Raw genomic sequence first — 13,317 nt, forward strand, 5'->3', positions numbered from 1 at the left:
ATCCAGTCTCTGAAACCTGTGCTGCTAGGTTTTCTTTGCAGAGTAAGCATTCCCTAAATTATCACCCACAAAAATGGAAATGAGGCTAGTTTGGAGCGAAATATCCAACACGTTATATAACTTTTTTGTTAAAAATGCACAATGCCAAGTCAGTATCAAATAAAAATATTCTGAACTTTATCGCACACACAGAGTGAAGTGAGATTGTGAAGTTAGAAGATAGCTTTTCTGACTCTCACATGCAATATATTGTTACAAGGGAGAGACATCTGACGAGACATCTCTCACCAGCAGGTGATTCTCCCTCACACTGGCAAAGACAGCACAGCCGCAGGATGGTGAGTGTGTCAGTTACAAAGTATGAGCAGAACAGTGATTTAACAAAGTTGCTACCACTCAGTAGCACTTAAAGTGAGGAATTAAGTTTAGACAAAACAACAGTTAACCATCAAACAATGACTTTTCACAAAGATCTAACATAATACAGTACAGGTCCAAATTTTTGAAAATATACGGCAAGATAGTTATAAGTACAGTGTTATTTCTTTAAGCAACAGCAAAATAGCTTTAGAAGGCTGTCAGATCATCCTTAACATACCAAAAATGCAAATATTATTTCCTCACAATTACAATGCTCTATAGGTGGAAAACAGATAATTGAATTTAGGAACAAGTACTTAGTTACACAAGATGTTAGGTTTAAATCCTGTAACTGAGTTCAATTCTGGTTCTTAGAAGATTTCAAATCTTAAGGCTACTTTAAGGCTCTATTTCTTTCCTGCTCCAATATAATCTTTCTTGGTATTTATTTGGTATCAGGATATCTTAATAGTATCTACAGAAGTTAAGTTTATTAATTTGGAATTTCAATTCCAGGATTCAGAACCATGGGTTCTGGGTATATTGAGTAAGAATCTGAACTCTGAGGGAGTTCAGAATTCTAGAAAGGCAGTATTTTAGCTTTCTAAAACCAAATTTTGGCTTAGTTCAAAGCACAAAAATTCCCTAGTCTTAGTAGTAAATACTGACTTTTAAATCTTTGTGTGTTTTAGAGCAAAGTGGGATTCATCTCATCTTTCCTTTAGTTTCCAGGGAGTCTTCTGGTGTGGTGATGATTTTTTCTTGGTATATTTGATTTCCAGGAAAGCCTTTGCTTTACTAAAGCTGCTTATATATGGGACTTTGGACCTTTACGGTCCAAAACCCAGGTTCTTGTCTGTAAATGACTTTTAGTTAAAAGAAACTCTGTTGGGAGAGAAACGTCACTATACACTGCTTCCTTGAATAGGGGGGCTCATCTTGAGCCAGGATTGGGATGCCGTGATGTTTGGAATCTCAGGACCTGCAGTGAAGACTGGATCTCTCAGATGAAGAATCTGATCTTTTAAGTCGAGAGAGAACAACGAACAGGAATTTTGCTATGCCTTTTATGCAGTTTTTCTTCCATGCAGTTGTAGGGAGGGGCTTGATCTACATATCTGGTGATTTTCCATTGGACCTTTTAAATCTTGGGAAGGTATTTCCTTTTATTGCAAGTGATAATTCATTCACTGGACAATTTATGGCAAGTTTCCTACCCATCCAGTAAGTGACATTATATCTTCACAAAAGGTTTTCTTCAAAGTTCCAGCTTTGTTTGGGGGAATCTCTAATGTAAAGAGACAATGCTAGCAGGATTCCCATTTAGTCTTTCATTGTTTCAAGAAGAGGTAAAAACTAAACAGCAGTTCTTATATTTGGTTATTTTGGAGTTTATTCTTCTTTCTTTTTACTTCATATGACTTTATTTAGGGAGAGGTTTTATTCCATCCCACTTCCAACTGCAGGAAGAAGTTATCCCCAGTTTGACTATAATTTGAAGACCGCTTCCAAGTTACTATAAAATTCCCATATTTTAACTCCAAGTAATAAAATAAGCTAGACTATTCTAAAGGATTGTGTTAAATACTTCAAAACATTAGCAACACAGCAAGAGTGCCAAGTCTTATGAATGTCTTTTAATATAAATTCACAATTGCAACACTTAATCTTTATACAACATTTCTAGATTTACTGATATATGAGTATAACTGATTTTATACACCAAAACTGTGTGGTGTTAATAAAAAGTATCTTATCCTACATATATTAATTTATTCAACTATATATATTCCCACAAAGATCTACTTTATTACAGAAAGCCTTTGTCTGAACACCTTGAGCTTTAACAGAAATATCATAAAATATTATTTGGCTTTAAAATTGTTCCCTGGTTGTCAAACTAACATTGGTTGTTACTTTTATTAATTTTACGAATTAGGGAATGTTATGAGGGTACTTTTTAAATTACCTTATTCCTTTGCATATTGTTAAGAAGTGCATTAGTGAAGTGAGGTATTGTGGTCCAATAGTTTCTCTTGTACTTTTCTAAAAGCCCCCATGGACATCCTGACAAGCAAACTGGCCAAGTTCCTTCAATAACTTTCTTGACAGTAAGCCACTCCTTCCTACTATGAGGCAAATATAGTTATTATTCTGGAATCAAAAAAGGACAAAATTTAATATTCCTTTTATAGGCTAATCTGAATGCTTAACTTGGATATTAAGATTTTTGCCTAAATTATTTCTGAGGATTAATCTGATGTTCGCAAAATTGGTGAAGAGAACAGTCTGGTTGTGTTTTAAGAGCATTATCAGCTCACAATATCTGATTGTCATCATATGCAGAAAAGGTGTTTGACTTAGTTGAGTGGAATTATTTAGAGAGAGTTAGGGTGCCTAAGTTTGGCTGAAATAATAATAGTTGGTTGAATTAGAACACTACATATCTTCCTTACTGATTAAACCGTTTATATGTAAAATTAGAAATAATATTAGCAATCATAGTATTCTAACTGGACAGTTCTGAACACAAACTATATGATAGTGTTGTCTGATGGTATCTGAGCCTGCAGTCTTCCATGTTCAATATCATGCTAGCGAATAAGGAGTTTGAAGAAGTCCCTGGCTTCAGAGGAATCTATTCAGTCTGAGTAAATGAAGTTAGGCCTAAGGGCTTGTCTGCAGTTGAAATGCTACAGCAGTACAGTTGTAGTGCTGCAGTTGCGCTGCTGTATTACTTCAGTGTCTACGCCGATGTGAGGGGTTCTCCCGTTGCCGAAGGTCATCCAGCTCCCTAAGAGATGGCAGCTAGATCAACAATAGAAGAATTTTTCTATTGACCTAGCACTGTCTAAATTGGCATAACTACATCACTCGGGTGTGGATTTTTCACACCCTTGAGTGACGTAGCTGAGTCAGCCTAACTTTTTAGTGTAGACTAAGTCTTAGTTTATGAGATCACAGTTCATTACGACATGTGAGATCAACCAGCATACTGGATGTCTCACAGTTAGGGTTCAGACCTGGGCACAACGGATGATTCTAGTGTCTCTACCTAAATTCTTTAATAAATTACTATAACGCATATTATAAAAGGCATGAATAGTAAATTCTTCATAGAAAAATATAAACATCTGTCATTACATGCATCATGTAGACCGATATAAGCACCCTATTACAAGTTAAAAACACAGAATTAAACAGCAGCATTAATCTCAACAGCCAATGGACCCAAACCTCCTGGAAAACAAAACTCCACAATAGTCATGGACCAGATTGAAAGCAGGGCCTGGATGCTTTCCACCACTCTGATAATTCAAAGCAGAAGTAAACCTGTCTTAACCTTTCAGTTAAAGTGGGTTGTTGACTGTTCCATGTGTTTAGGTGTCCTAAAGTACGGTACTTCATAAACAAAATCTAGTTTAGTAACAGCTGTGTTTTTCATAGATTCTAGGACTGGAAGGGACCTCGAGAGGTCATCGAGTCCAGTCCCCTGCCCGCATGGCAGAACCAAATACTGTCTAGACCATCCCTGATAGACATTTATCTAACCTACTCTTAAATATCTCCAGAGATGGAGATTCCACAACCTCCCTAGGCAATTTATTCCAGTGTTTAACCACCCTGACAGTTAGGAACTTTTTCCTAATGTCCAACCTAGACCTCCCTTGCTGCAGTTTAAGCCCATTGCTTCTTGTTCTATCCTCAGAGGCTAAGGTGAACACGTTTTCTCCCTCCTCCTTATGACACCCTTTTAGATACCTGAAAACTGCTATCATGTCCCCTCTCAGTCTTCTCTTTTCCAAACTAAACAAACCCAATTCTTTCAGCCTTCCTTCATAGGTCATGTTCTCAAGACCTTTAATCATTCTTGTTGCTCTTCTCTGGACCCTTTCCAATTTCTCCACATCTTTCTTGAAATGCGGTGCCCAGAACTGGACACAATACTCCAGCTGAGGCCTAACCAAAGCAGAGTAGAGCGGAAGAATAACTTCTCGTGTCTTGCTCACAACACACCTGTTAATCCATCCCAGAATCATGTTTGCTTTTTTTGCAACAGCATCACACTGTTGACTCATATTTAGCTTGTGGTCCACTATAACCCCTAGATCCCTTTCTGCCGTACTCCTTCCTAGACAGTCTCTTCAGATTCTGTATGTGTGAAACTGGACCCTCGCCCCTTCCCACTCCCCTGCGAAACTCCCTGTTAGCAGCCCCTGTTCGCAAAAGCTCCCTGGTCGCTTGTGCGCTGCTTTATAAAGCCCTGGCCTGTATGAATGCCCCACCCACTGATTAAGGCTCAGCCAATTACCAGAGGCTTCTAGCTTTCAAACCTTCCTTTTGAAAGCTATGTTGTTCATGGTCAAAGTTGTTCCTTGGAACACTTCAGCTATTTCTCCAAACACTTGGTGGGGAGAGGGGAAAAGGACAGGTGTTTTTTTTGTTTGTTTTTTTTAGGGGCAATGAACCTTCACATACTGCAAGTAGAGACTACTGCATGTGTGTGTTTAGGGGTGATGGGGCAGCAGATTACAAAAAATATATATACTTTTGTAACAGATTTATTTGAATGCCTTCTATTTTCTTTGTTTTAAAAGCTTTAAAAAAAATTTCCTATCCACATCTTAACCCATGGACATTAGAAGAAGGGCACATTACCACTGTCTTATTCTTTACAGTCTAAATCTACTGAATGATTGATTCTTAAGATCTGTCTAACATCACTGATATTAGGCACAGAAAGCTGAAAATATATTCACTTCACTCACAGTGAAGATAAGCATTCTTGCCACTGTTCAGGGTTCTGAAATCAATGAGCTTGTGATAGGAAGGATCCTGAAGGAAAGGAAAGGAAAGAAAAAGGAAGAAAGGGGAGATGCAGACTTTTTCTCCTCTCACCAATGGAAAGGTAACATCAGTGGGAGCAGAGAAAGAAAAGATGAACTGCCACTGTGCACCTGAAAGAAATTGTTATGGCCTCTAAACAAAAAGACGGGCTTTGTTATTTGGATATGAATTATAAAGGCTCTAATTTTTGCTATTGTTTAAAATATACAACAGTGCAATCTGTTTTTACTTGAGAGAGATAAGAATGAGACTTTATGGAAATAGACTATTCACAATACAGTTGTTGGCAGCAATGATTAACTTAACGTTTTAAATTAACCACAGGTTTTTTTAAAAGGGAAAAGTACTAATTTTTCATTTACTTCATAATATTTACTTGAGAGATTTCATTTCTGTCTGTTGATATGTATGCATTACCATAATCTACCCTCTACTGGTAAACTTCTGTGGATAGATGTTAACTAGCTATGCAATATTTTCAATTACTTAAGAAATATTTCTCTTTGCTACAATAATAATATAAATTGAATTTCTATAGCACGGTTCACCAAGTATAGCAAAAGACTTAAAAACACTAGTTAAGCCTCACATCATCTCTGTGTAGTATACAAGTATTGTACTCATTTTATAACTAGACCAGAGAGTTTGAACAGCTTTCCCAAAGGTTACACAGTGGGTCAGTGTTAGAGCTGGAATACAGATTCCTGCTCAAACTACTAGATTAAAATGCTGGGAAAATAGTAACCAAAACAAAGGCTGTTTTCTAAACAGGGCCGGCTCCAGGCACCAGCCTACCAAGCATGTGCTTGGGGCAGCACCTGGAGGGGGGCGGCGCTCGGGGAGAGCGGGGCCGCGGCTGGGCTCGCCGCCCTCCCCCCAGCGCTCCGGCCGGTCGGGGAGAGCGGGGCCCCGGCCGGGCTCGCCGCCCTCCCCCCGGCGCTCCAGCCGGCTGGGGAGAGCGGGGCCCCGGCCGGGCTCGCTGCCCTCCCCTGCCGTGCTCCCCAGCGGGGGGGGCAGGGGCGGCGGGAGGCTTTTTTGCCTGGGGCAGCAAAAAAGCCAGAGCCGGCCCTGTTTCTAAACAACTAACAAAATCATCCAAAGCACAGGACTTGGTGGTGATGGGGGACTTTAATTACTCAGACATCTGTTGGGAAAATAACACAGCAGGGCACAGATTAGTCAATATGTTCTTGGAATGTATTGGAGACATTTTTTTATTTCAGAAGGTGGAGAAAGCTACCAGGGGAAAGGCTGATCTAGATTTGATTTTGACAAATATGGAGGAACTTGTTGAGAATTTGAAAGTAGAAGGCAGCTTGGGTGAAAGTGATCATGAAATGATAGTTCATTATTCTAAGGAATGGTAGGAGGGAGAACAGCAAAATAAAGCCAATGGATTTCAAGAAGGCAGACTTTGGCAAACTCAGGGAATTGGTAGATAAGGTCCCATGGGAAGCAAGTCTAAGGGCAAAAACAATTGAAGACAGTTAGCAGTTTTTCAAAGAGACATTATTAAGGGCACAAGCGCAAACTATCCCACTCCATAGGAAAGATAGGAAGTATGGCAAGAGACCACCCTGGCTTAACCAGGAGATCTTCAATGATCTAAAAATCAAAAAATAGTCCTACAAAAAGTGGAAACTAGGTCAAATTACAAAGGATAAATATAAACAAATAACAAAAGTATGTAAAGGGACAAAATTAGAAAGGCCAAGGCACAAAATGAGATCAAACTAGCTAGAAACATAAAGGGTAACAAGAAAACATTCTACAAATACATTAAAAGCAAGAGGAAGACCAAGGATAGGGTAGGCCTATTACTCAATGAGGAGGGGGAAATAATAACAGAAAATTTGGAAATGGCAGATTTATGATTTCTTTGTTTCAGTTTTCACCAAGAAGGTTGGTGGTGATTGGACATCTAACATAGAGAATACCAGTGAAAATTAGGTAGGATCAGAAGAGGCTAAAATAGGGAACGAATACATTAAAAATTACTTAGACAATTTAGATGTCCTAGAATACTCAAGGAGCTTACTGAGGAGATATCTGAGTCATTAGGGATTATCTTTGAAAAGTCGTGGAAGACGGGAGAGATTCCAGAAGACTGGAAAAGGGCAAATATAATGCCAATCTATAAAAAGGGAAATAAGGACAACCCGGGGAATTACAGACCAGTATTGTGTCCAGTTCTGGGCGCCACATTTCAGGAAGGATGCGGACAAATTGGAGAAAGTCCAGAGAAGAGCAACAAAAATGATTAAAGGTCTAGAAAACATGACCCATGAGGGAAGTTTGAAAAAAATGTGGTTGTTTAGTCTGGAAAAGAGAAGACTGAGGGGGGACATAAGTTTTCAAGTACGTAAAATGTTGTTACAAGGAGGAGGGGAGAAAAATTGTTTTTCGTAACGTCTGAGGATAGGACAAGAAGCAATGGGCTTAAATTGCAGCAAGCGAGGTTTAGGTTGGACATTAGGAAAAACTTCCTAACTGTCAGGGTGGTTAAATTCTCAAGAGAATAAGAACGCCTAGCTCCTGCAGCTGTGAACTGACCTGGAGATCTCTCTCTGCAATTTTTTATCAGCCCTATTTAAGATTGAATTGAGTGTATTTAAATTTCCTCCAAATATAATTAAATCAGATTTTCAAAAGAGGGAGGAAATTCTCAAAACAGGAACTAAATCTGGAGTAAGAACTGATCTTTAGTTATCTTCCTTGTCCATCGCTGTCCTTTTAATCAACAGAAAATCTGTCTCCTTAAGTTTTAATTGCAGAAACTTCAAACTGCAAAGATTTAAACCAATAGCTATCTCTCATTTCTTAACTCTTGCTGGAGCAAAAGAATTCCTAGCCATACCAATCCAGAGCCAGTTTGCTTTCAGGGTGAACTCCCTCAGTTAAGAGAAAATTATCTTATTTTCATGGATATTAATTATTAAACCCTTGAATGAAGGCACACCCATAAGTTAGCCAAAAACTCAATTTAAGAATATGAGATGAACTCCTGGCCCCATTGATTACAATGGCAAAAGTCCCATTGACTTCAGTGGAGCCAGATGTTCACCCACGGTCCCTATTAGTCTCCAAGGGATGTGAAATGTAATTTTCCCATGTAGTGAACTCTACTTTTGTCTCCACTTGGCTAATTTAGATTGTTACCTTTGTACTATTAACAGACATTTCTTCAAACCTGCTTTCAACACACTCAAACTTTTCAAAGATGATATACAAATAACAAGAATTTTTGCAGTGGGTTAGTAAAGTACATGCCACTGCAGTAAATACTGAATGATGTAGCTCAGAAATACTCTATGACCAAGCTATATGGTGCCCAAGAAAATAAGTGGTCTACAAGCAGATATCTTCTTCACTTGTTCATTCTGAAATGCGTATCTTTAAAAGGGAAAAAGATGTTTCCATTGCTCTAAATAACGAGCCTTTTTTTTTTCCTGTTTAACTGTGTGTGCCATTTGAAGAATTCTATTTAGACAGTTTTTGTTCTGCCTTTATATCCAACGTTAGGTTAATATTTGAACAATTTGGGTCTGTGTCAACCAGTGAATATATTATAATGGTTAATGGTTCATGAAAAAGTTTGAATCTGTGCAATGACAAGTTCAGTTCAGATTTCATGAGCAACTTCTTCACCAATTCATTAACTTCTTACACTTCCCTTCGAGCAGAAGTCTTTCCTAGTAGATTTAAGATAATTGACAGCTAGGCTTGACGGGACTTACATATGCGGAAGTCAGTAAATCTTCATCTTTACACCTCCAGTGCTTTTCATAGTTCTTCAAAATGAACAAAGCAAGTATATGGCAAAATTGGTAGCAACTTATACTGGTCATATCAATTACTTGTGACATTTATCATTGTTTACCTTAATTATTTATCAAATATCAATATTTTCTATGGGGGGGGAAGCAAAATGTTAATTATGGTCAATGTTTAATGGAAACATTTATATGCAAACACTTCTCATGGCTGGAAATTATTAGGTTATATACTGAACTAAATATCTAACTTAGGGTAAAACAGCCTATATGTTAACATTTTACTTTTCATAACCTTTGCTTTGTATCAGATGATAACCAGGAAAGAGTTTGAAAAGCTGGTTTACTTTTCAGGGAGGAAGGAAAGAAAACGGTATTGCCTACTATCTAATACCTTCTCTTGTTAATTTTTTCTTGTTAAAAATAATCAGATATAATTATGGGGATGCTACTTAATATTCATACCTATAGTATCTGAGACAGGTATTTAGATGAGATTTTGTAGTTGCTACGGTTATTTTCAGTGAATCTTGACATGTTTAGAGAATCTGTGTGAATACAATGTACTACTGGCATTTGTCAGTGAACATAATTACTTCTTTGTGAATTTGGTAAGTGTGTAAAATATGTATAATTTATGATTACTTGTGACTGCTTTATAACAGTTATGTTATTCCTTTACAGACTACAATACTTATATAACACCTCTCTCCCCCAACCCCTAATCACTGTAGTGTTACCTGAGTGCCTCCCACCAACATTAAAGAATTTATTCTCACAACAACCCTGTGAGGTAGGGAAGTTTTCTTACCCACATTTCACAGATAAGAAATTAAGGTGCAGGGAAAGATTAAAGGACATATTTAAAATCACACAGGATGTATGTGCCAGACCTTGGAATTGAACATTGATGTCCTATTCCTGTACTTTAACCACAAGACCATCTTTCCTATGGCTGGTTTTGGCATTTTAATTATTCCTGTAGTTACAGATTTTGATAAAGTAAAAATATTTCAAGAGCTGAAAAGGCTACTTGTGCAGCAAGTTATAATATTTGAGTGAAAATGTGAAAGGGCGAGATGCTTATTTGAAAAGTAACCATTTATTTTATTCATTAATATTCAGAGTTAATTGAATGGATTCGTACTCATTTTAGTAGAGCTTTCTTCTGTCACAAAACTAGTAATTATGGCAGATGTTTGGGTGTCATCTTACATAAGATTCTTCTTCTTATAATAATAATAAATTAATATAGTGCTTTTCATCAATACAGTAGAACCTCAGAGTTATGAACTGACAGGTCAACCACACACCTCATTTGGAACTGGATGTACGCAGCAAGCAGAGACGAAAAAATACAGTATAGTACTGTATTAAAACAAATTACTAAGAAAGGAAAGTTTAAAAAAATGACAGGGTAAGAAAACTATTTCTATGCTTGTTTAATTTAAATTAAGATGGTTAAACACAGAATTTTTCTTCTGCATAGTAAAGTTTCAAAGCTGTATTAAGTGAACGTTCAGTTGTAAACAACCATAGAACCAAAGAACAACCATAATGTTTTGTTCAGCGTTACGAACAACCTTCTTTCCCAAGGTGTTTGTAACTGAGATTCTACTGTAGATCTCAAAGTGCTTCCTAATCCCTTGTGAGCTAGGGAAGTGTTGTTATACCTGTTTTACAGATGGAGACTTGAGCCATAGGTCACACAGGAAGTTTGCGGTAGAGCAGGGAATTGAACCCCAGTCTTTCAAGTCCTAGGCGAGTGCCCTAATCACTAGATCATCTTTCCCCTTTATAATTTAAAGGAATCTTTGCATTTCTTTTTGAAACAAAGGAAATTACCTGTAAACTAAGGGTATGTCTACACTACGAAATTAGGTCGAATTTATAGAAGTCGATATTTTAGAAATCGATTTTATACAGTCGATTGTGTGTGTCCCCACTTAAGACCATTAACTCGGCGGAGTGCGTCCACAGTACCAAGGCTAGCATCGACTTTCGGAGCGTGACACTGTGGGTAGCTATCCCACAATTCCCGCAGTCTCCACCGCCCATTGGAATTCTGGTTTGAGCTCCCAATGCCTGATGGGGCTTCTGGGGAGGCTTCTGGGTACACGTCTGGCTCTGTTGATTTGTTTCCTTATTTCCTGTTGTGGGTATCGTAGTTTTGAGAATGCTTGGTGCATTCAGCAAGACGGGGACCCAGAAGCCTCCTGTTACAAGACAAGCCCAAGAAAGAACCCAACAGAACTCCACTGGCCATCACCTACAGTCCTCAGCTTAAACCTCTCCAACACATCATCAGTGATCTACAACCCATCCTGGACAATGATCGCTCACTTTCACAGACCTTGGGAGGCAGGCCAGTCCTCGCCCACAGACAACCCGCCAACCTTAAGCATATTCTCACCAGCAACCACGCACCGCACCATAACAACTCTAACTCAGGAACCAATCCATGCAACAAACCTCGATGCCAACTCTACCCACATATCTACATCAGCAACACCATCACAGGACCTAACCAGATCAGCTACAACATCACCGGTTCATTCACCTGCACGTCAACCAATGTTATATATGCCATCATGTGCCAGCAATGCCCCTCTGCTATGTACATTGGCCAAACTGGACAGTCACTATGTAAGAGGATAAATGGACACAAGTCAGATATCAGGAATGGCAATATACAAAAACCTGTAGGAGAACACTTCAACCTCTCTGGCCACACAATAGCAGATGTAAAAATAGCCAGCTTACAGCAAAAAAACTTCAGGACCAGACTCCAAAGAGAAACTGCTGAGCTTCAGTTCATTTGCAAATTTGACACCATCAGATCAGGATTAAACAAAGACTGTGAATGGCTAGCCAACTACAGAAGCAGTTTCTCCTCCCTTGGTGTTCACACCTCAACTGCTAGCAGAGGACCTCATCCTCCCTGATTGAACTAACCTCATTATCTCCATACTGATTCTTGCCTGCATATTTATACATGCCTCTGGAAATTTCCATTACATGCGTCTGACGAAGTGGGCATTCACCCACGAAAGCTTATGCTCCAATACATCTGTTAGTCTTAAAGGTGCCACAGGACCCTCTGTTGCTTTCTATAGAAAAGGGGTCTCCTACTCCATGATATGCAGCTTAAACTTGCATTGACCGTTTTGCAGCCGTATCGCACTGTAAAGGGTCATTTTATCATAGTATTACAACACTAGGCAATCTTATCTATCATATGTGTAAACTGTCCCCAACAGAGATAAATTAAGTGTGTCATGGCATCCTTAACTCAACTTGGCTTCTTTTGCTTGTTTATGTCTTATACTCAAAGCTGTTTTAAAACTGGGGTTTTTTTCCTCCTGTTTAAATATTCTGCTCTTGCCAGCTAAAATAGGCTTCTGGGTCCACAGTGTGAGGCAGTGGCATCACTGTGATAGTTTGGTTTTGCCTGAGTTCGTCAAATCCCATTCCCGTGAAGTGCTTCCAAAACCTAAAATAATAAAATACTAATTTCTCTGCATTCTCCTCTTAAACATCCCTTTGCACACAAATGTTTTCTTCCTTAGCCATCCGTGCCTTACCAGTCATCATTAAAATACTTGGTCATTGACTATTATTTAAAATCAACTTAATTCTAAGCAGTATTTTAATTTAAATTCAGTAGTACCTGCAGTTACTGTGCATCTTGAAAGACGAGGTTATTAATTTTTACATGATCTAGGGCTGATAAACTTCAAGAAGTATCCTGTTGAAAAATGTAATTACATTTTGGGCTTTATTGAAGTATCTCAATATCATCTCAGTTTCAACCATCACAATTTCAACCATCACACATTTCTTTTTTTACAGACATTAGAGATATCCAAAACAAATCTAGTATGGAAATTAAATTACTTATTACCCTGGAGAGGGTGGACCTTGAATTTCTGTTTTAAATTCATTGGATAGGCATTTTAAGAAATATTAGCTCTTTGTCCAACAAAAAATGTTCTGTATAGTTTTTCAAGTTTCCATGGTTACATAAGAGATAATCCTAGATAATTTCTAGTTGGTAATGTTTGTATGTACTATGTCCAGTATAACAGGCCTAAAACATCTTACTCTAAATGTTATTTTCTAAAAGATACTTGTTGTTTGTACACCACCTAGTACATTGGGGACTTTGAATGTTGTTGCAATATAAAGAATGAATTGTAATAATTATAGGTCTCAAAATTTAGGATTCCCAGAATATAGGTCTCTTAAAAACCAGTAACTTTTGTATTTCATTTCTAACAAATCCAGGAAATTTTGTGCAACAGTAGAAGTTCTGCATCTACATATTTGTGCACAT

The 13,317-nt window shown here is 38.1% G+C and overlaps 1 protein-coding gene across 1 annotated transcript in view; it reads left to right on the plus strand.

Annotated features, from left to right (window-relative positions):
• TBC1D22A (TBC1 domain family member 22A) overlaps positions 1–13,317 on the plus strand; it is a 456,657-nt gene that overhangs the window by 393,266 nt on the left and 50,074 nt on the right. The gene's annotated exons all lie outside the window — the stretch shown is intronic.

Source organism: Emys orbicularis, chromosome 1 (genome assembly GCF_028017835.1).
Source record: "Emys orbicularis isolate rEmyOrb1 chromosome 1, rEmyOrb1.hap1, whole genome shotgun sequence".
NCBI lineage: Eukaryota > Metazoa > Chordata > Testudines > Emydidae > Emys > Emys orbicularis.